The 22,259-nt window shown below is 46.8% G+C and overlaps 1 protein-coding gene across 2 annotated transcripts in view; it reads left to right on the top strand.

Moving 5' to 3' along the window:
* PDZD2 (PDZ domain containing 2) overlaps positions 1,344-22,259 on the top strand; it is a 322,225-nt gene continuing 301,309 nt past the window's right edge. For both annotated transcript variants that reach the window (XM_018065555.1, XM_018065554.1), the window contains exon 1: positions 1,344-1,715. The gene's annotated coding sequence lies outside the window, so the exon portion shown is untranslated. The remainder of the gene's footprint in view (positions 1,716-22,259) is intronic.

The following is a 22,259-nucleotide window of genomic DNA, read 5'->3' as shown; positions in this document are numbered from 1 at the left end:
GTCTCCAGTCCTTCTGCTTGAGAACAGGTGCGTCTGCAGGAAAGCCATCCACCCTCCCTGAGCCTTCGGGGATTTCCCGTCAGAGATAATAATAATTCCTTCACAAGGTTAATGTGAAAAGTGACACCACGTACATGAGATGAGCCTGGGCACAATGGAGAGCAGAGGTTGCCCACTGCAGGGATGTGGGCTGAAGCTCGTGGCAGATGGTTTTGTTGGGTTTGCGGAGTGCTTATTTTTCATCCTTTAAGGATCAAATTCGTTGTCAATATTTTAAAATCAAGAGATCTCACAATTTTGTGTGAGTTTGTTTGTTTACTCCTCTGGGTCCCGGCTTTCTGGCAGGCACCCATCGGCTAGAGCTCAGTAGCGGCTGTTCACTGTCAGAGGGGTCCAGGCCTCAGCGTGCACCAGGCCCAGCACTTGCCACCACATCTCCATGGTGAGAGAGGGGAGTGGTGATGGAGGCTGGCGCCTTGAAGACAGAACTTTCTCCCTGAGTCTGCATTACCATATGCAGATTGTGTGACTAAATTTAGCCAAACTCATAAACTTGCAGAACCGTAACTTGCCAGACCCTCTCTCTGTTTCTTAATTGAAGTGGGATAATATTTGTCTCTTCCAAGAGGATTGCAGCAAGGCCTAAGGGAAAAGATGGGTGTGAAATACTCGGAACACAGGTGTTTGATCAGATTTACCTGCTTGACCTCTGAAGGCATTTGACTTATCAGCTTCTGCTAGAAGCTGTGAATCAAATGATACTGTTTCTATTACTTTATTGTTATCTATCTATCTGCCTACATCTCTGTCTGGTAATTTCTTTGCTTTATGTTAATATACAAATTTAGTGGAGATCACGGTTTAGTCGCTAAGTTGTGTCCAACTCTTGCGACCCTGTGGACTATATAACCCACCAGGCTCCTCTGTCCATGGGATTCTCCAGCCAAGAATACTGGAGTGGGTTGCCATGCCCTCCTCCAGGGGACCTTCCCGACCCAGCGATCAACCCTGGGGCTCTTGTATCGCAGGAGAATTCTTTACTGCTGAGCCTGGAGGGAAGCCAATTTAGAAAGTCTTCCAAATATTCTTTCAGGCTAGCCAGTCAGTTTTCCCCTGCAGAGGATGTTATTTGAAAAACATGCGAATTCTTTTCCCCTTGGTGAGTTTGCCCTCGGTCCATCGATCTTGACCTCTTGTGAGTCTGTATAACATGTTTTCATATTTGATTATATTCTTCTCATTGCTGCCTGTCTTTTCTTTTCAGCTAGAGTATGAACTCTGTCACTTTTTTCTGTTCCAATATCCTGCACAATACCTAACATTTTACAGATAGTAAATCACTCATGGAATGAACAGCTGAAGTAGGTGCTAGAAGGAGGTGTAAATGGCTCTTCTGAAGGCAGGCCCAGTGGCATCCGTACAGGTTTTTACAGCACCAGTCTTTCATTATAGCGACATTAGCTGTCCCTTCATCCATCCCCAGCAACCCCTCCTAAAAGGCACATTCTCTGTTGGACTCAGCCAGAGACTGGTGTCTCAGGTACTGAAGCAATGGGGGAAGCTTCCTTCCTTTCTGATCCTTCCTTCCTGATCCTTCCTTCCTTCCCGAGGAAGAAGCAGAACAACCGGGTGGACCTGACACGTAGTTTGCTGTCTTGATGACTGCATGCTGAGCGACTGGAGGGTGAGACATGCAATCAGTATTTCCAGCTCAAGTAAGTGGCTCAGGTGACATCAAGTGTGTAGTTTTTCTGTCCTGGTCTTTTAATTGTTTTGCTTTAATTTTGCCTATTTTATAACCCCAAGCACAAGCAACTTCTTACTAACATGGTAGCAGCATTATACAGGTTTAATATAATACAGGGCTGGCCTCTGAAGCCCGTAGGACTGGGCGTGTCTGGAGCTTTCTGAGGTGGTTCCTTCCTGAGGAATCCATAGGTGGAATTTTTCTTGCCACAACTGAACTGTAAAGCAGGGTCCTGTTGAGGGCTTGTTGGTTCACTTCACCTTGCTCTAAAGTGGTTTCCTTTTCCAAATCACATGCATGTACTGATGATTATATCCATTCCCTGAGATTTGGGCAGAGTTGTTAGTTCAGTTTCTTTCAAAACCAGGGCAGGGCTTGCCTCATCCATGTTTACTGGCCACTAACAGAAAGGGATCAGGAGAAGGTCAGCCACTCCCTTATTAGGCAAAAAAAAAAGTCCTTTCTGTCACAGTTGGTGTCCAAGAGAAGGTCTTCATTCACCTTAAAAATAAAAAAAGGGAAGAAAATGACTTACTTCAAGAGTACCTTTGATATTGATGTTATTTGAATGAGTCATAAAATCCTTTTTCTTTTGACATTTATTCTCTTTGCCAATGTTTGGTATCTTGATGCTAATTCTGAAGGAAAAATAAAAAGAAAAGAAAGATTTTTTTCCCCTTTGTAGTTTGGACAGGAAAGACTCTTATTGTAAAAACAGTGTTCTTTTTGTCCTCTTTAGGTGTATGTATAATTATTGAGGCTCGGGTTTTATTCAAATGATTTCCGGGGGCTTTAAGGAACTTTACTAAAAAGCTTCAGTTCAGTTCAGTTGCTCAGTCATGTCTGACTCTTTGCAACCCCATGAATCGCAGCACGCCAGGCCTCCCTGTCCATCACCAGCTCCCAGAGTTCACTCAGATTCACGTTCACCGAGTCCGTGATGCCATCCAGCCATCTCATCCTCTGTCGCCCCCTTCTCCTCCTGCCCCTAATCCCTCCCAGCATCAGAGTCTTTTCCAATGAGTCAACTCTTCACATGAGGTGGCCAAAGTACTGGAGTTTCAGCTTTAGCATCATTCCTTCCAAAGAAATCCCAGGGCTGATCTCCTTCAGAATGGACTGGTTGGATCTCCTTGCAGTCCAAGGGACTCTCAAGAGTCTTCTCCAACACCACAGTTCAAAGCATCAATTCTTCGGCACTCAGCTTTCTTCACAGACCAACTCTCACATCTATACATGACCACTGGAAAAACCATAGCCTTAGTAGTGCTAAAAAATTCTGTTCCTAGTAGGATGAGAAACCCTGCGTTAGCGTGTAGCATTTCTGCTCCTGGCTCCATCCCCTGCTGGTGCAGCCCCAAGTCTGCAAGCTGAGGCTGCGCAAGGTCCCAGTTTCCCCTTGTCCCCACCTTCATCACTCGAGTGAACAGATCCCAAGTGTCTCTTGGATGCCCCTTGTCTTGCATCTTTCTGGGGCTCATGCTCAGTGTTTTCTTGTACCTATTTAATTTTCAAGTAGTATTTCTTATATTAGAATTTCTTATAAAGCAATTCATATTTGTCATAGAAAAATCAGAAAGTATAGATAGACCAAAAATGGAAATATACACCAATTATCCCACCATCCAAATAAAAGTGCTATTAATACTTTGGGGGGTAGTAAGTAAGAGCTAGAGATCAACAGAGGGAGAAAGTGACTTTTATCTGCCTGTTTTATTTTTTGGTTTATTCTTAGTATCTAGAATAGTATCAGATACACTGTAGGTACTCAGTAAATATTTGCTGAAAAAATGAAACATATCTGGGCTTCCCTGCTGGCTCAGTGATGAAGGAAATGCCTGCCAATGCAGGACACATGGGTTTGATCCTTGATCCGGGAAGATCCCACATGCCGTGGAACAACTAAGCCAGTGTACCGCAAGTACTGAGCCTGTGCGCCCAGAGCCCACGCTCTCCAACAAGAGGAGCCACTGCAGCGAGAAGTCCACACACCGCAACTAGAGGACAGCCCGTCCAGCAGCAAAGCCCCACACAGCCATAACAAAATAAATGCAATTATTCATATATATAAACTAAAGCGCATCTTAGAAGTTCCCCTTCTCCAGGAAACACTCATACACCACCTGAGACATCTTTTTCCAGGCCTCTCTGGACCTACAGCCAAAACCACCTTCACTGGCCCTTTCACTGTGGCCATTTAAGGCCCACCTAGCCACACTTCCACACACATTAGAGTCTTCTCCGTTCTTAGAAGAGTGTGCCATTAGCCTCTCAGCCTTCCTGTGTTAGGAGGAAAAGAGGTCTTTGTAAGGTCAGATTTGTAAAGTCTATACTTATGTCCTCATGTCCTTAGCAAAAGTTTGCACTTTCAGAGTAATGCTCATTGTATACTTTTTTAGTGAGGTGTTTCCTCAACCATGCAAATGAATTTTTTTTTTCAAGAACCAAGAACTAAAGCGTCTATACCAGGAAACAGTATGGGAAATTTTAGCAGAATTTGTCTGAATTGTGCCTTTTACCATAGCCCAACTCTAGGAAGATAAACAAAAAACAAAACAAAACTAAGGAAACTTAATCCATGAAGCCATGGGAGGCTGCAGGGGCTGTGCTTCAGAGCAACATGAGCAACCACATATAGGGCTGTAAATAGAGCTGTGGGGCCCTAGCGGGTTTGATCTGCTTGGAAGTTAGACTTTATTGGTTGGATTCCTGGCATCCTGGGCAAGAGTCACTGCCAATCCACCTCCCCTCCCCACAAAATCAAAGAATAGCCTTGGCTTTGGCCAAGACAAATGCCTATGTACTGCGAGGGCAAGGCTTTTGCGGCTGTGTCTTCATGGCCTCAGGAAGTGGAAGCCCTCATGAGTGGCTTCCTGAACCGATGAGGTATGGATCAGCAAAGGCAAAGCAGGATCAACTCAGGAGTCAATTCATTTCCTTGGCCATCAGGAGGATTGTTCTGAGAAGATTCTATGGCTATGTCTAGCATCAGAAGGAAGAAGAGCTGGGATCCATTAGCAATGTCTGTCGTGGGGAGGGGTGTGGGAAGGGGTCTGGTGTGCTGGCTGTCTGTCATCCTTGGCATAGATTATGAGATGGTGCTCAAAAATGGAATTTTAAATAATCACCCTTGGAAAAGTATGTCTGTCATAAAGGGCTCTTTGACTAGGGTGCCCATATGCTTTTTTATCAAATTAGGATACTTCTAAAAGTGAAAAGGGGTTCTGTTATCCCAAGACAACAAGAGTAAACATGAGCCTATGACATTTTGTTCATTGCCGTCTTCATGAAAGCTGTTCCTGCCTGTACATCCTCCGCCTGCATTTCAGGGGCTGCCTGGGCAGGATCTCCCACTGTGCTGAGTCACTAAGTCATGCCCAGTTCTTTGCTACCCCGTGGACTGTAGGCCACTAGACTCCTCTGTCCATGGGATTCTCTAGGCAAGAATGCTGGGGTGGGTTGCCATGCCCTCCTCCAAGGGATCTTCCTGACCCAGGGACTGAACCCATGTCTCCTGCATTGGCAGGTGGATTCCTTACCACTAGTGCCACCTGGGAAGCACCCCCCCTTTCCGCTATGCTCTATGCCCTATTTCCAGGGAGCCCTCTGATTGGGGTGTATCTGTCTCAAGTCCCCAAGACTTGACAGAGAGTGACCCATGCACCCACCTCCTTTTGTCCTCAACGCACTATGCAGAGGGGCTCCCAGTGAGAGCTCTGTGGCTTGGGGACTTTTCTGCCAATACTGGCGGATCTCAGGTCATGGCATCCACTTCTCCCAATGGCAGAGACATAAAATCTATCTACTCGCTATGTTTCTCCAAATGCCAGGGTTGTGCCTTCCTACTCCCTGTGGTGTGAATAGCCCTACAGCCTGACCTCAGAGGCCTAGCTTTCCAGAAACCCCATCCCACAAGCCCGCACCTGAGCTGGGCTGGCCGCCATGCTCTCCCATGGAGCACCGCGCTCACCCCATAGCCTGCAAGCTGAGCAGCAGTGACGGCGGAGCTCTGGGTACTGAGTGTGACAGAGCTGGAATTCCCTAGGGACATTATATATTTTTTTTCCTTTGTTAAAACTCTGGATATACATTTATTCCCAAGAAAGGGCCCCATTCTTTAGGTTACCATGAATAAACTCAGGCTATGTGGGACCGAAGTGATACAATGGGAAGTTGACTGCAGAGATTTCCAGCTGGAAATGTCTGGTTGGCCATTTTCCTGGTAAGTTATGGGTCTTGCTTAGGAGTGTTAGCTTCATGTCCCAGACTGAGCATGAGGATATTTTGATTGGGCAAATAATGTGCTTAGCCAGTATATTTGGTATTGAAGGTGGTGGTTAGTTTAGTTCCCAGTGTGAGATGACAGTGTTGGAGTCGGAAGACTTGGATTCTAGACCTGACTTGCTCACAAATGGTTGGGGTGACTGTGGGCATGTCCTTCTTCCTCTCTGCACTCCTCTCCTCTTCCTGTAGGTGGGCATGTGGGCCAGATCAGTGACCATCACACTGGGTCTCTGCTGTTGTGCAGGCTCTGCGCCGCAGCACAAGGGCTTCTCATTGCCATGTGCAGGCTTGTGTGGTTGTGGTGCTCAGGTTGTAGAGCTCGGAGGCTTCTCTCGTTTCCCCACAGCTTGTGGGATCTTAGTGCCCTGTGCTGTGCTATGCTCAGTCGTGTCCGACTCTTTGCAACCCCATGGACTGTAGCCCACCTCTCCTCCCACGTCTCCTGTATTGGCAGGTGAATTCTTAACCACTAGACTGCCAGGGAAGTCCCCATCACACTGCTGTATAAATGGTCCCCCCCGCTCCTTTCCAAAACATAACACATAATCGTAAGATATAACACCACACCTGCTCAGAAGCCAAATGAGGCCCAGATGGAGCAGGGCTCCTGGAGCTTTCCCTCGCTCCTGGTCTGCGGAGGCTGCGGGTCTCCCCGACTCCCCCCGGCAGTGGAATCTGTGATGTTTCTCTCCTGCCACCCGCCTTCTGGCCATCTTTCCTCGTAGGCTGTTCTCTGCATGTAGGCATTTTTGGCAAGGGGTGGGTGGGAGAATTAAAAGGAGATGAAATTTGAATCTCTCCGTTTTGCTGCTCATCAGCAGCTCTGAGCACACACTTGGTTGGGGTGAAGCTTGAAACCAAAGACTCAGAGAAGGTGTTAGGTTATCTGTGCCTTGCAGTCCCAGGGGGCTGGGCTCACTGCGCCTGGGAACGTCTGGTGTGGGTTGACTGTCCTGGTCTGTATCTCTCTCTAGCACTGCCTCTGGGACAGTGGTTCCCAGACCTGGAATAACAGGATAACCTTGGTCTTGGGCTTCCCTTGTGGCTCAGACAGTAAAGAATCTACTTGCAATGTAGGATACCTGGGTTCAACCCTGGGTCAGGAAGATCCCCTGAAGGAGGGCATGGCAATCTACTCCGGTATTCTTGCCTGGAGAATCCCATGGACAGAGGAGCCTGGTGAGCTACAGTCCATGGGGTTGAAAAGAGTTGGACACGACCGAGTGACTAACACTTTCACTTTCAACCTTAGTCTTGGAATGCACCAGTCCCTTGTCAACCTATTAAAATTAGAGGCAGCACTAAGGAAGCAAGTGGATCAAAGTGATTTTGTTGACCCTTAATTTATACTTACCTCTTAAATAGTTACAACAACTCTGTGAGGTAGGGTTTACTGTTTTGAAGTCACTTCCTTGCTTATCTGTCTCCTAATGGAACCAAGGGCAGGAATGATGCTTGAGCTGTACATGTCTTGGCCTAGATCAGAAGCACATAGTAGGCTTGCAGGTTTTGGTTCAGTTTAGTCACTCAGTCATGTCTGACTCTGCAACCCCATAGACTGCAGCACACCAGGCCTCCCTGTCCATCACCAGCTCCTGGAACTTGCTCAAACTCATGTCCATTGAGTCAGTGATGCCATCCAACCATCTCATCCTCTGTCATCCCTTTCTCCTCCTGCCTTTAGTGTTTCCTAGCATCAGGGCCTTTTGCAACGAGTCAGTTCTTCATGTCAGGTGGCCAAAGTATTGGTTTCAGCTTCAGCATCAGTCCTTCCAGTCAATATTCAGGACTGATTTCCTTTAGGATGGACTGGTTGGATCTCCTTGCAGTCCAAGGGACTCTCAAGAGTCTTCTCCAACACCACTGTTCAAAAGCAACAATTCTTCAGCACTCAATTTTGGTTAATTTTTTATTTTTTCCATGTGTCAGGTGAGTAAATGAGCAAACAAAGCTCAGAAAGGTTAAGTAATTAACTTGGCTGTAAATCTAGGGTATGCATCTGTCTCCATTGAGCCCAGCTGATTCATGAGTAAAGAAGGAGAAAGTGTGGGTCCAGTGTCTTCATCTCCTCAGTGCTCGCATTCCCCACCCTCCACTAAGTGTCCCTGGTTTCCCTGTAGTCTGTCCCCAGGCCCAAGTCTCCTTTTTTCCCCACCGTGGTGCCCCTGGCTCCCCCTTCCAGGAGAGACTCATCGAGGGCATAAGGAGATGAGTGTTCTGTAGAAACATGGCGTCCTGCTCTGATGGTGTTTATCTCTGGGATCACAGTCTTCTCCATAGAGGTTTATCAAACCTGCTAGACATACCGATTCCTGGGCCATTCCCAGGCCTGCTGAATCAGGATTTCTGGAGATGAAGACCTGACCAAGCAGGTGCTTTTAAAAGCAACTGATCCTGCCCTTCCTATCCATCATCAGCTAAGAGTCCCCCAGGAGCTGACTTTTAGGGTCACATGGGCCAGCTTGTCGTCTCCAGCCCCTTCCATGCCGCATCCCACTTCCACACTCTGGATCATGGTTTTCCCCACTTGAAAAAGTCTTTGCTCCCGTTTGCCTTTATCTTCATAACAGGTGGCCTTTGGAGCCCAGCTCATCCTTCAAGCCTCGCCTTCACTTTGGGGCTCACCTTTGCTTCCTTCTTTTCTGACTACTACTGGCAACCCACTCCAGTACTTTTGCCTGGACAATTCCATGGACAGAGGAGCATGGTGGGCCCCAGTCCATTGGGTCACAAACAGTTGTCCACGACTGAGCGACTAATACTTTCACTGTCACTGGCTCCTGTGGGCCCTACAGATTAGCCCTTATTTCAGTCACTCAGTAAGTAGTTAATGAGCAGCTGTGATGTGACAATATTTCTTTAGATCTGAGGGATGCTGCAGTGGGCAAAACAGATAAAGACCTTGCCCTCATTCTAGTGGAGTAGACACACATTAAACATGGTGCAAAATATATTTACAAATAAAGTTAGTTCTGCTAATGACAGGTGCTAGAAAGCAACCAAAGAAGGGTGAGGGGCTAGATAATTAGGGGCGCCATTCTAGGTAGGGTATTTGTGAAAGGCCGAGTGAGAAGTATGAGGTGGGGATCCGTGTGGATCTAAGGCAGAGATTATTTCCATCCATCTCAAGTTGGCAACAACCAAGCCTTGGCTCTAGACAGTCATCGCCACAGGGTTCCTGGATAGCCTGATTCAGAGAGAACAGCAATGCTGAGGGCCTGGGGCAGGAGCATTTTTGCTGGATTCAAGAAAGAACAAGTGGGTCACTGTTCCTGGTGTGTTTCTAGCACCTAGAGGGCTGCTGGGTACTTGCTAGGGACTCAGTATCTACCCGAATGATCGTGGCTGGAGGGAAGTGGGTGGGACGACTGATGAGAAGAGATAGGAATGAGGTTATACAGCTCTGTGAAAGCCACTGTGAGGACTTCGGATTTTATCCTGAGTATGATTGGATGTTGTTCAGGGTGTTGCATAGAACAGTAACATGATCAAACTGCCTTTCCTCCAGCGTAGAGGATGGAGTGTATGGGGTTAGGGCAGAAGTAGGGAGACCAGTGGAACACTCTTGCAGAGGTCTAGGGCTTGGGCACTTGGACTGAAGTGACATCAGTACAGATAATGAGAAGACTTTGGACTCAGGGTATTTTAAAAGGTAGAGATTTTGGGTTCTGAGCATAGCTGGGATAGGATGGGAAGTCAAGCCTCAATTCCAAGAGTTTTTACATCAACAGCTTGGTGGAAGGATGATGCTAAATTAATATGTTTGTTCATTTCCCGTTTGTCCGTTTTCCCTTTGATGAGGACCATGCTACATATGGAGCAGCCCCTTGGCAGGACCGGTGTCCCAGGTGCATTATACGAATCCAGGAGCAGGTGGAGCTGCTGATTGGTGACCTTGAGCCCTAACCCCATTCCATGGCTTCAGCACCCTGGGGTTGGTTTGGGTGTTCTCACTACAGAAGACTTCTGTGAGGGTTGCCCCTCTGCATCACTCAGTTGTCATCAGGGAGTTAAGATGCCGCCTCTGCAGGAGCTGGGCTGGGGGAGGAGGTGGGAACAGAACCCAGAAGTTCAACAGCCCAACCCCTCTCTTTCCAAGTTTATACATTGTTGGGGGAGTGTTCCTCCTTGTTCTTGGTATATGCAGGTATTTCTCTGCCTTTGCAAATGCTCACCTTGTTCCCTCTTAAGCAGCTCTCTCTCTCACTTTCCTTGTTCACTTGTCAAACCGCCATCCCTTCCTCAAAGCCCATTCCAAGTGCTATTTCTTCCATGTAGCTTTTCCCAGCCTGATGTGGTTTCTGCTGCCTCTGAACCCCACGGTGGTTTATACCTTTCTTATGACAGCATCTTCTCCAGGGTGTTTGAGCTGGAATGCCCACAGTGAAATGATGGGCCCTAATTCTCTTTGAATCCCTCCCCCAGGGCCCAGTGCAGTCTCCTGAACCCAGCAGGCACTTGGTAAATATTATTCAAATTGAAATCGACTTCCTTTATGATTCACTTTCAGCAACTGCAGGATATTTATTTCCTAAAGAAGATTTGGGTCAGGAATCAAGCAATCGAATGTCTAAGACATGTCATATGGAGACTATAAATAAATGAAGTGAGACTAGTACAAGAACATTTTTGATAAAGATGTCATTGTAAGGAAGATTTCACTTTCTTTGTCACCCTTTAAAAGATGATAAGAGGCAATAGATACAGGGTCTCTCTTGGGAAGCAACAGGGAGTGGTGGAGACTGGGGTGAACAAGAGTGCGCGTGCTAATCCATCCATCCATCTCAAGTTGACAACAACCAAGCGTTGGCTCTAGACAGTCATTGCCACAGTGTTCCTGGATAACCTGATTCACAAGCAAAGCTTCAAATTCAGAATTTTTGCATGGAAAACCCTGATTCCTAGATGTCTAGCAAATGATTCCCCCACACCCTGCCTTGGGGTTTTCTTTCTTTTTTTTTTTTTTAACCAACCAACACCATTGGGAGGGCCTGGGTACCAGCTTAGGATCTCTGACTTTTATGTCAGACTTTTCCCCATTCAGGCAAATAGGTAAATTTATCTTGAAATTGCAAAGAGATCTGGCTGTTTTCCATTAAAAAAAAGAGGATGTTTGCATCTCATTTTTATTCCTTAGCATTTGCTTTCCATTGTCCTGCCTCCATCTGAGTGGGAACCCCAGGGTTACAATTATTAATTTGTGCCCAAGTCCCAGCTTCATGTGACATAAGCACTTCTATAGCTTGCCTTGAACTCTGTATAACGGGCTTTTTATTTTCCTCCAGGAGTGGTTTAAATGGAGGCTGCAGTCTTCTGCAAAGCATAATTGGTTTTAAATTGTAGGTTTAATAATAATGATGTCGGGCTTAATGTAGTGCCTTTCAGCTTCTGCTGGCAGCCCTTGGAAACCAGTCCCTCATCAATCGCTATGCTCTCTTTCCTCAGAAGGAGACAGCTGTTAGGGACCTGAGTCCTGCTATGTACCCCACCCCATCCTGCTGTGGACCACAGGGGTGAGGAGGCCCAATGCCTGCTATAGCCTTGGGTCACTGGAGGAGAGGCAAGTCGATGGGCATTTCTCTGTGCCCTGGGCATAGGGGTCCGAGGCTGGACTTTCAAGGCTCTTTATTGCCTTTTTCCTCTCTTTCTTCACCTTTGGGTCACTCCACAGCACATTAGCAATTCTTTTGGAAGATGAGCAGAGGAATGCAAATTCCACAGTTTGGCTTCTGTGTAGAGGGTTTAATTGAGAAGGTATATTAACTTAATTGGTTATCATCTGGCTTCTAGCTTCTTCCTGTGTTTTAAGTAACTTTTTTCCATTTTCTTTTGCCATGGCCGATAAAGCATGCCTTTAAAAGATTAAATGTTATATTTTGGTCTCTCCAAGTGAAAAGACCTTTGGTTCAGAAATCAGAGAGCCAGGACTCTGATTATGACTGTTCTTAGAGTGATCTGCAAATACTCAGCTCTCCTAGCCTCATTTCTGAAGCATCGGACAGATGAGTAGATTAAATTACATGACCACCAAAGTCCTTTTCCAGTGCTTGTAATGGAGGACTTAAGCGTTTCTGTGAAATGATGCCAAACTCCTCCTTGAACAACATTTGGTGTATTTCAGAAGTCAATAAAAATACCAATCTACATATGTTATACAACAGACTAACTGAGGCTTGGATGAGTAAGGGCTGGTTCAGCGAAAACTTGGCATTTGTGTTATAAAAAGCACAGAGAAGGATGCTGGGGCTGTGTGATGTGGAGTGTCCTGCTTGTAAATTACAGGCAGCGCAGTCAATGACAGGGTAGCAGTCCCCGTGGCCAGCTGATGACCGCCCTTTGGAGGTTTCCCAGGATCCACCCTATGGACAAACCACAGACGTTCAGAACTTGTGGTCTAGTTCACCATCAATGACAAGCAGCTCCTCATTTGTTTGGGGGTCTGAACTGCCTTGGTGTCCACTACCATTTCTAGTTTTTTGTTGTAGACAAGAGCAAATTATAACCTGGGAAGAATGGAGGGGGTAAAAATGGAAACATGAGCCCTGAAGAAGTTTCTCTGGGCTTGGAACTCTGCGGTGGCTGTTTGCTCCAGCATTTTGGAGGAAGTGGTCCTAGCAGAATTTGAAGGTAGTACATGTAGAATACCCTATTTTGTCCAAATATCACCTGCAAAAAGCTGATCAGACAGCTATATTCTGCCACCTTCTCCCCTCTTTTGAGCACGTTATGCGCCAGTACTTTGGCCCTTGATGTGAAAAGCTGACTCCTTGGAAAAGACCCTGATGCTGGAAAAGATTGAGGGCAGGAGAAGGGGTGACAGAGGATGAGATGGTTGGATGGCATCACTGACTTGATGGACATGAGTTTGAGCAAACTCTGGAAGACGGTGAAAGACAGGGTAGCCTGGCGTGCTGCAGTCCATGGGGTCGGAAACAACAGCAACTGAACAACAACAGCAAATGCTCCTGGAGGCTCCAAGTTCATGCATCAGTAGACTTTAGCCGTCTATATGGCTTTCTGTTATTTTCCTTAATCTTTAGGTGGTGTGTTGTATTTTTTATAGATGAAAATGGACAACCGAAGTTAACAGGCTTTGTTCTTTCAAAGTAAACATTCTTAAAAAGGACCAAACCTAATATGAATAATAGATTCAGTGGAAGGGAAACCACGCCCCCGCCCCCTGTTTCCAGGAACAATTTGCCAGTCTCTCTGTGAGACGGAATAACAGCTTCTGAGTGGCAGATTTTAGCAGCTGGTGAAGATAGCCTGGCTGGCTGTGCAGTGAAGGGAGGGGACGGTTGGGCATAGCAGGCTGGACTACAAGGTCATTTGCTCACTGCTCTGAAAAGCTGGATGTGGTGTAAACAGCTGCCCACATTGATTCCAGTTCTGACAAACAGGGTCCAAATTTTGAGGTCTACAGATTAGGTACAGAAGACTCTTGACTTCGGATTTCTTAAAATGACTATTAAATTGCTGACCACTAAGGTGTTAATGTCTGTAATTTAGACCTTCAGATGGCCCCAGGGCTGTTCAGGAAGGGGACAGGAACAGGTTAGTTCTGATGGGGAAAGGCAAAGCAGTAAAAGAAGATGAGTTCAGGTGAAGCACTGTAGGGAGAGGCAGCAGGGTGCCTCTGGGACCTGGCGTGTGTCTGCATGTGCCCGTGCGGAGCTCAAGGTCACATGCTTACCATTGACATCAGAGACCTTAGGGAGTGAGGCTCAAGGTTAAGATGAGGGTTGAGAAACTTTCAGAGTTTTTCTAAAGGCCAGCTACAGAAAGGCTGTAATCTCCCTGAAGGCAACAGCCATTTCTTTACCCATTATCATATCCCCTTAGTATTTGGTGGGCAATTAGATAAAAGGAAGGGAGAAAGCTGGAGAAGACCTCATACCAGTGCTGACCAGCCATGCTATTGGCCCCCGTGGGGTCCTAGGCACGCCAAGGGGCTGCCGCCAGGTCAGCGGTGGGACGTCCAAGTGCTCGGTGGAGGAATGGATTTCCTCCGGATGCTTGAAGCAGGAAAAGTATGTATTGAAAGGATGTTGGGCAGCCCACGGAGCCAACAAGGCCTAAAGATCAGAACGAGAGAGGAATCCAGGTGGACTTTGAGATGACAGCCAGGCGGCTCACAGGGCTGGTCTGTGGACACCAGGCTGACTCAGCACCCATGGCTGTCTCTGCCTGGACACCGTCCTGATGCTCCTGACCGCTCAGTGCTGCCCCCTGCAGAGAGCTCCTGGTAAATGATTCCCAGACCCCAAGTCCACAGTGAGAGGGCCATGCTCCGCACCCACTCATGGGCTTGGGTCCTGGCTGTCCCTGTGGTGACCTTATACACAATATGGATGGGAGTGGGGACTCCATACAAGTCCATGGAGCTGGGTGGCCAAGAAAAAAAATACACAGTGTCCCTTGGGGGGGAGGAGTTGGAAGAACCCTCAGTGTGATGAGTAACCCAGTTAATTAAGCAAATATGAAAAAACAAAATAAAAGCAACACTGTATGCCTTTTAGACTTTAATGTCAAATCAGGGGCGACAGGGGTCAGCAGGTTCCAGTGTATCAAGACTATGCTAATAGCAGTTCCCAGGTGCTAGGACGGCCTATTGGCTGACATGACACTCAGCACCTTCTTAGGAAAAAGTCTCAACATGAAACAGAATGGTCAGGGTGGTGTTGCTGTCGGTTCAACCAAAGCATCAGAGTTTCCGTGTCCTGAATGTGCACAAGATCAGTCCTGACTCTGTCTCTTTCCTCCTCACCCCCACCTGAGGACGCACCAGTCATGCGGGCCTGTGGTTTTTCTGGGAGCCCTACATCAGGAGAAGGGGTCAGCCAGGGCCCATCAGCCCAACCTCATGCCCTATGGAGTGTTCTGGATTCTGAAGGTGAATTAACTCTTGTTTTTATTGCATTGCTCATTCCAGCTCCTGCCTGTCTCCCTAATTCATCCCACATATCAGGTCCCTTCTGCTTGCGGCGGTCACTGCCCAGCCCAGGGGGCTCCTCTGTTTGGTGCGTCTTGTTGGCCTGTCTGGTGGCAGCTCTGTCCACAAGCCCCCCTGGGTTCGCAGGCATCTCACCTGGGAGTTGCCTCCTCCTGTTCTCACCTGCTGCTGCTGCTAAGTCGCGTCAGTCGTGTCCTACTCTGTGCGACCCCATAGACAGCAGCCCACCAGGCTCCGCCATCCCTGGGATTCTCCAGGCAAGAACACTGGAGTGGGTTGCCATTTCCTTCTCCAGTGTGTGAAAGTGAAGTCACTGAGTCGTGTCCAACTCTCAGAGACCCCATGGACTGCAGCCCACCAGGCTCCTCTGCCCATGGGATTTTCCAGGCAAGAATACTGGAGTGGGGTGCCACTGCCTCACCTGTTCTCACTTGCAGTGGAGTCTAAACTTCCTGAGGGCCTAGAACTGAAGGTACTTATATTTCATTATCTTCTCTGAGCGTGACACTTAGCGAGCTCAACAAATCTCGTTCAGTCAGTGAATAATTCAAAGCACCTTGGAAGGCAACCTGCCTTCAACTGCGTGGGCCACAGTGGGGAAGGCAAGACTTGGGGTGCTTCCGGGGGAGGCAGAGGTGGGGTAGGGCAACCCCTCTAGCCCCAGAGCTCAGACAGTAGAGGTAGGGGATGGTGGAGCTGGGCATCCGGCTCTGGTCTGGAGGTGGAACTTGCCTAAGGGTGGCCTGGGCTGGGGACAGGGAACATGACGGGAAGGTGATGGCCACTGGGAGGCTATGCCTTCTCATACATGGGCCCTGGACAGGTCTGCCTGATACAATCCCATGGTCATGTGTCATCTTCAACTGGGAAATCTCTAATTTTGAGTCTTCCAAAAATGTGTTTTTTGGAAAAGTTTTCCTCCCTGCCCTCCTTCTCCCTTCTCTCCTTCCCTCCCTCCCTCCTTCCCTCCACCCCCATCCTCTTACCCATCTTCTCTCTCCTAAGGCAGAAGGGCAGAGAGGGTATTCCAGGGAGATAAGTGTGTCCATTTCAGCATTTACCCATTTCCTCCTAACATATGGAAAGTTGTATGGTCTCTGCCTTAAAAACAAAATGCTTGACAGACTTCCCTTGTGGTCCAGTGGTTAAGATTGCACCTTCCAAGGGTGTGGATTTGATCCCTGGTCAGGGAGCTAAGATCCAAGTGCCTTAGGGCCAAAATCCCAAAAAGATAAAACAGAAGCAATATTGTAACAAATTCAGTAAAGACAAAAAAATAAAATGACCCATAAAAAAAAAAAAAAAGAAATCCTTACAAAACTGCTAGAGTAATAAAGTGTCAGAGCAAGAACTCTGCTCTTCCCAAGCAGCCTCCACCTCCCCTCGCTCCCCATGGGTTCTCCCATTACAGTCTGTTCCTGGTCCCGCGTGACTGTCTTCCCCACTCCTCCTCTGTTTCCAGCAGGTTCTCACCCTCTCTGAGCCATTTGCTTAGCCCCAATTCTAACCCCATTAGCAAGGCATAAAACCCACCATCCTCGAGCCCCCACAGCCAGAACTTCTAGTCACCAGCTCCCACCTCCCTTTGTCTGTGCCCACCCACTCCCCCACCTTCTTACCCTGTCATCCCCATTGTTATTTCTGGGTGCCTGGGAGGGAACAGCGTGACTAGCTACTAAGTGTGCTGGGACTACCCTACTAATAACCACACTGTGTTTTAACAAGGATGCATTTGAACAGCTGTTGGTGCACACTCACCAGGCTCCTTGAGGAGGCTTCCAGGGGAGTGAGGCTTCCAGGGGAGCAAAGCTTCCTAATATGAAATTTAAAAATCGGTTCTTTGCTCTTTCACCCCAAAATTTGGTTTAGCTGGATTGGCTAGCCCTCTCACCTGAAGCCCCAGCGTGTGGTCCGTAGGATGTTGTAGGTGCTTCTAGTGAATAAGGTTTGGGAAAACACAAGTGAACAAACCCAAAATCTCTTTACTGAAGGGCTTCCCAGAAGTATTAATAGGTTAAGGTGGGTGACAGCAGGGGCCACATCTTTGTTATTCATTCTGATGCCTAAAAACAAAAAACATGATCAAAGATAAGTAAATGCATCCTGAATTTCCAAGAGGAGATATGGTTTACAGCCTCGTCCAAACCCGTTGTTGTTTAGTTGCTCAGTCGTGTCTGACTCTTTTTGACCCATGGACTGTAGCCCACCAGGCTTCTCTGTCCATGGATTTCCCTTGGCAAGAATACTGGAATGGGTTGCCATTCCCTTCTCCAGGGGATCTTCCCAACCCAGGAATCAGACTCAGGTCTCCTGACTGGCAGGCTGATTCTTTACCACTGAGTCACCTGGGAAGGCCCTGCACTTTCGGGCTTCTGCCAGGAGAGGCTTGAGGGCGCCTTGCTCTAGGTGAAGCAGAAGGGAAGAGTCGAGAGGGTATTTCTTGGCCAATATTTCATCTCCTTAAGAAAGCAGAGCTGAAGTAGAGGAGGGTTGCCCTTAATGGATGAAGTGCCACTGAAGCGGTGGCTCTTATGTTGAACTCAGGCACAGTTGCATTAAAACGTATATTTACTGAGCATCCATCTTGCACTGGAGTGATTCTTAGGGAATGTGCAAGCAGCATGCTAAGTGCTTGAACAATAGTGAACCAAACACAGTTGAAGGTGTGAACCAACTTGGGCAGTTTCCATGAAACAAGCTTAGAGGAATGATCAGAGAGCAATATAAGACAATATATCCTGGTGCACTGAGTCATAGGATGCCAACAATAAGTAGTATGAACAGTAAAAATTGGGAAAAAATGGGACATGCCCAGGTTTATCAAGAAGACATTTGGGAGAAAGCAGAACTAGATGTCAAAGAATAGGGTGGGGAAGATAAGGATAGAGCAACTGAATGTGAATGTCCCAAGGGATCCCAAGAGATCATTCTTTTGTCCATCTAGGTGTCCTAAGCACTTAGTCTCCAGTGCACAGTGGTTGCAATAACAGTTGTTGAATAAATGACCCAGCGGAGGAGGGAGGAAGGGCATTTCAGAAGCCAGCGGTGGAGCAGACGCTGTGGGCTGGGAATGTGTTGACTCTGTTGGTGGTGTGAGCAGCAGAGGGGTGGGGTGACAGGGTGGTGCTGTGTCGGAGCTGTCGGGTGATAAGATGGGGCCAACTTGTCAGGAGTCTTGAATGCCAGGATGGAAAATTTAAATGTGATGTTGTAGATTCTTAATTTACGAAGATAACATGGGGAAGCTACCACAAGGAAAAGCCAGCAAAATGGAAAAATGACAACAGCAGCAGTATGTTAGCAGTCTGGTTGTTAGCCCGATGACAGACTGCAGGGTGGGGAGGAGGAAGTCAGATTCTTCCAAATGGGCCGTAGCAGTGAGAGTCCAGAAAAAGGAGTCTGAGAAACGTTCTAAAGGAAAGAAATAGGTGTGGGGAAGTAAAAGAGAAGGCGAAAGTGAAGACAACACCCAGAATCTGAATAATTAGAACGCTGGTATGCTTGTGGGGAAGAGAGGGAGGCATGTCTAAGTCCGGATTCGTCAGAGCATCCCATTAGAGATGTCCAGAAGACGGCTGGAAATGTGATGCTGAAGTTTGTACAAGAGGTCTCAGAGAGGAAAAGAAGATCGCTTAGGGCTCAGGACTATGCCTGGTACCTTCTTCCATCTGACCTCTACCTAGGGAGGGTTTGGAGCTGCAGGGGGACCCTGGGGTCTATAGCTCTGGGAAAGATGGAGGGTAAGTTTGTGGCCAAGTTGATATTTACTGTGGGAGAGTTTGAAGCAGACGTTCAAGGATCAGGTGTAAGAGCCAAAGAGACCTTATGGAGATTTCCTGAGCCAGAATCTCTGGGCATCTCGACATCTGGATTGTAAACAAGCGTATAATGGGATTCCATAGACACAATGCCTTGAAGACTACATGTTCGCTGCCTGCATCTCATGCCAATTGGTTAAATGTTACAGGAGAAAGTTCATTTGAATATTAACAGTCTACCAATTCATACACACTGGCTTAATAGGCAGTTTCTCACTTTCTGGAGATGGTCGAAAAAAGTCAACTCATTCAGAAATTTTCGTGACACCAAAAAAATTACTGAGAATTTGTGAGCCATTATTTTGAGGCTCCATGGCCAATTAATATTCAGACAGAGCTTCTGGATATCTGTCATGGGGCTTGAGGATTATGTTTTGAGCAGAATAACAGAATAGACTCTACTTCTATTTTTGTGTAAATACCAGACTGATTGAGCAGCAGTACTGTTTAGCAGACTGAAGCGGTAACCACATTCTCTTGGTTGTATATTGGGGTAAGACAGGAGCTGAAGGCCCCACGTGAACAAGTGGAAGTCGGGGCCAGACCGAGGATCCGACACTAGGAAATCACTGGCACAATATCTAGACTGAGATGCACAGGGAGTCCAGGAAGCATCGGCCAAGGGCAAAGTCAGAGGTGAGCGCCAGCAAGCACAGAACAAAAGCTGAGGGTAGGGCAGGCGCATAATTGACCAAGAGTAGTTCTTTTATGTGTGTATCTGGTAAAATACACAAAGCATAAAAGTGACTGTTTAACCATTTTAAACTGACATTAAGTACATTCACAGTGTTGTGTGGTCATCACTGCTGTCTAGTGCCAGAGCTTTTTCATTATCCCAAAAGGAAACCTCATTTCCATTAAGCAGTCCCTCCCTAACTCCTGGCAACCGCTAATCTGCTTTCTGTATCCATGGATTTGTCTCTTCAGATATTTCATATCAATGAAATCATATTATACAAGACATGGTCTTTTGTAACCACCTTCTTTCACTTAGCATAATGTATTCAAGGTTTATCCATGTTGTAACATGTATCATTCCTTTTAATTGTTGAGTAACATTCCACTGTGTGGACATAGCACATTTTGTTTGTTCGGTCTTCAGTTGATGGACATCTAAGCTGTTTCCACCTGCTGGCTATTGTAAACAGTGCTGCCATCAACATCCATGTACAAGTTCTATTTAATGCCCATTTTCAGTTCTTTGGAGGTATATACCTCAAAATACAAACAGTAATTCTACGTTTATATTCTTTTATATTCTCAAGAAATTGCCAAACTTTTCTACAGAAGCTGCACCAGCTTACTTGCCCCTCAGCAGTGTATGAGGGTTCTGGTTTCTCCACATCCTCACCCACATGTGTTTGACCAAGACTAATTCTTGTTGTAAGAGTTTCACAGCCAGGTGCTTCTTCGAGGGCTAGGGGCTGACCCGGTGAGGCAACCTCCAGTCGTCTTCAAGACCCAGCTCCCTGTGATGTTGGTTTGACTACAACCACGGTGGTGATCAATGGAGAGAACAAGCCTTGGCCAAATGCCACCTGTTCAGCTGCCCAAGCTTGAGTCACAACTTCAGCACCTTCATGGTATCCACCTTTCTGCTCAGCGACTCCCTCTAATGCCTGACTTGCCTTCCAAATTGACCAGCATGTCTGTGCCAGCATTGGCCTTTCCCTCCCTTTAAGGTGACTACTCCACGTTTGAACCAGTTCACAGTCACACAACAACTTTGATAGAAGCCATGTGTCAGGGTTGTTTTCAGGACAGCTGGCTGAGTACAATGGTTGGCCACAAATCAAAGCTCATTAGATGGAAGCATTAAATAAATCAGGATTGGGGAGGGCGGTGACTGTAAATGGAGGGCTGAATGTGAGAGATAATCCAGTCAGCTATCTCTAGTGTCTTTCCCATTTGGAGTGTTTAAACTTGGCCTGACATTTATAGGCATTTTTCAGCCTCCTCTCCTGCCCCCACCCCTGTGCCACACACTTCCCCACAGCAATGAGCAAACTGGGAATAATTTGATGTGAAATCAAGGTGGAGCTCAGTAGAGCGGGTAATTAAGAATGTGATTTTTTTTTAAGCACTTAGGGAGTTATGAGAAATCAGAAACGTCTTTTTTGTTTGAATAAGAGTTACTGGTTTGTGAAGGCAGTGACTGAGATGTCATTATCTGTGTTCTGGGAAGCTGAGAGGCTCTGAGAATAGGCCTCAGTACTTCTTAGTACCAGGGGGGAACTTAACAGCATCAGCTCCTGCCCACAGAGCACCTCATGGCAAGGGTTACAGCCCCCACTGACCCTCTGGTACTGGACTGTCAACCTGAACTGCTTCCTAAGGAAAGCAGTTCCTAGTCTTCCTGGCCAGTCCCCAGGATGCAGTCTATCATTGACTGCAGGTATGGAGCTCTGCCCTTATCAGCTGTTTAGGGCAGACAAAAAAAAAAAAAAAGAACCTCATGATTCTTAAGAATAATCACCTCTACAAAGAGAGAGTGAGGTTCACAAGCCACACTGGAGGGAAATAACTTAGAGGGGAAGAACTACTCTGGAAAATAAGTCATAGGAGGGGAAGAACTACTCTGGAAAATAAGTCATATGAATTTTAATGACATGTGTGCTCTTAGATATAATGTGAAATTAGTAACATGGAAACTGAGTGATGGAGAGGAAGTGATGTCAGCAAGATGGCAGAATAGGAAGCCTCAGACTCTCCTTGCCCTAGGGAGATATCCACTCACCAACTGTACATGGACCAATTCCCTTTGTAAAAAATCTACAAAACAGTTCAAGAGGTGCCTGCAACTCAGGTAGGTAGGCACAAAACCAGCTGCATTGAGGCCGGTCATGTGAGTGCAGGTTGAAAGTGGCCAACTAGATGTAATAAATCTTCAAAGCATTTGAAAATAAAGGAAAAGAGGCATCCCTCTGATAATAAAATAAAAGATCAATGCATAATGGGTCATAATAGAGGCCTCACATGAAATTGAAAGACGCTTGTTCCTTGGAAGAGAAGCTATGACAAACCTAGACAGCATATTAAAAAAGCAGAGACATTGCTTTGCCGACAAAGGTCCATCTAGTCAAAGCTATGGTTTTTCCAGTAGTCATGTATGAATGTGAGAGTTGGACCATAAAGAAGGCTGAACGCCGAAGAAGTGATGCTTTTGAATTATGGTGTTGGAGAAGACTCTTGAGAGTCCCTTGGACAGCAAAGAGATCAAACCATCCTAAAGGAAATCCTAAAGTCCATCCTAAAGGAAATCAACCTTGAATATTCATTGGAAGGACTGATGCTGAAGCTGAAGCTCTATTCCTTTGGCCACCTGATGCGAAAAACCGACTCCTTAGAAAAAGATCTTGATGCTGGGAAAGATTGAGAGCAGGAGGAGAAGGAGGCAACAGAGGATGAGATGCTTGGATGGCATTACCAACTCAATGGTCATGAGTCTGAGCAAATT

This window comes from Capra hircus, chromosome 20 (assembly GCF_001704415.2).
Source record: "Capra hircus breed San Clemente chromosome 20, ASM170441v1, whole genome shotgun sequence".
Taxonomy (NCBI): Eukaryota; Metazoa; Chordata; class Mammalia; order Artiodactyla; family Bovidae; genus Capra; species Capra hircus.
This window is presented reverse-complemented; position numbering and strand designations above follow the sequence as displayed.